Below are 779 nucleotides of genomic sequence, written 5' to 3' on the forward strand. Positions count from 1 at the left end.
GGTGCAGTACTGGGTAATAAAACATATACAAGCGTTAGTTGGCGTCCTACACTAGCTGCGTAGAGCGTATCGTTTTTTTACGCTCCCAATGAGCGTTGTTGGCTCTCTTGTTCTATTTATACTCTTTGATCAACTCTTGTGAATTCGCAGGCGAAGCCTCCGCGACCACCGCGCGCACCGCGTCGAAGTTCGAATATTGGGCGTTCGCGTGTTCGACTACAAATTCGTTTGCATGTTCACATTGAAAACGCCAGTCGCGTCTTCGATTCAGCCGCGCGCGCCACATTTCGACGCGAAATTCGCTTGATCGCGTTCAGTGGGAACCGGCCCATAACAATAATGGCAGAGTGCAATGATGCGTAACCACATAACACAACTCCACTGGCGCGCGGGCTTAGAGATATCAAGTTGATTAAAAATGTATAACTTTATATTGATTGTTTAAATAAAAGACAAAAAATCAAAATATTAAAAGGAAGGGCCACCAAACATTTTTTAGGCGAAGGATAATTTATTTTGATATTAACTACCTTCATGTTAGGCGCAGTTTAATTATGCTAGATTTAAAAAAAAAAAATCATATTTAAAAGGGCACTTTCTTTTAAAAGGTGGGGGGGTCGACCGCACCCATCGACCCCCCACGGTACGCCCCTGTGCACTGATGAGGCCTAGAAGGCCGAAACGGATCCCCGTCTGCAGATATTGGGATTCCTTCCAGTGGAAACTTAGTTTATTTTGTCATTCTGATCGGATTTTCTCTACTGTTCCGTTTTAATTAT

Source organism: Anneissia japonica, unplaced genomic scaffold (assembly GCF_011630105.1).
Source record: "Anneissia japonica isolate Jap-2015-1 unplaced genomic scaffold, ASM1163010v1 scaffold288214_len167563_cov143, whole genome shotgun sequence".
In the NCBI taxonomy this organism is placed as follows: domain Eukaryota; kingdom Metazoa; phylum Echinodermata; class Crinoidea; order Comatulida; family Comatulidae; genus Anneissia; species Anneissia japonica.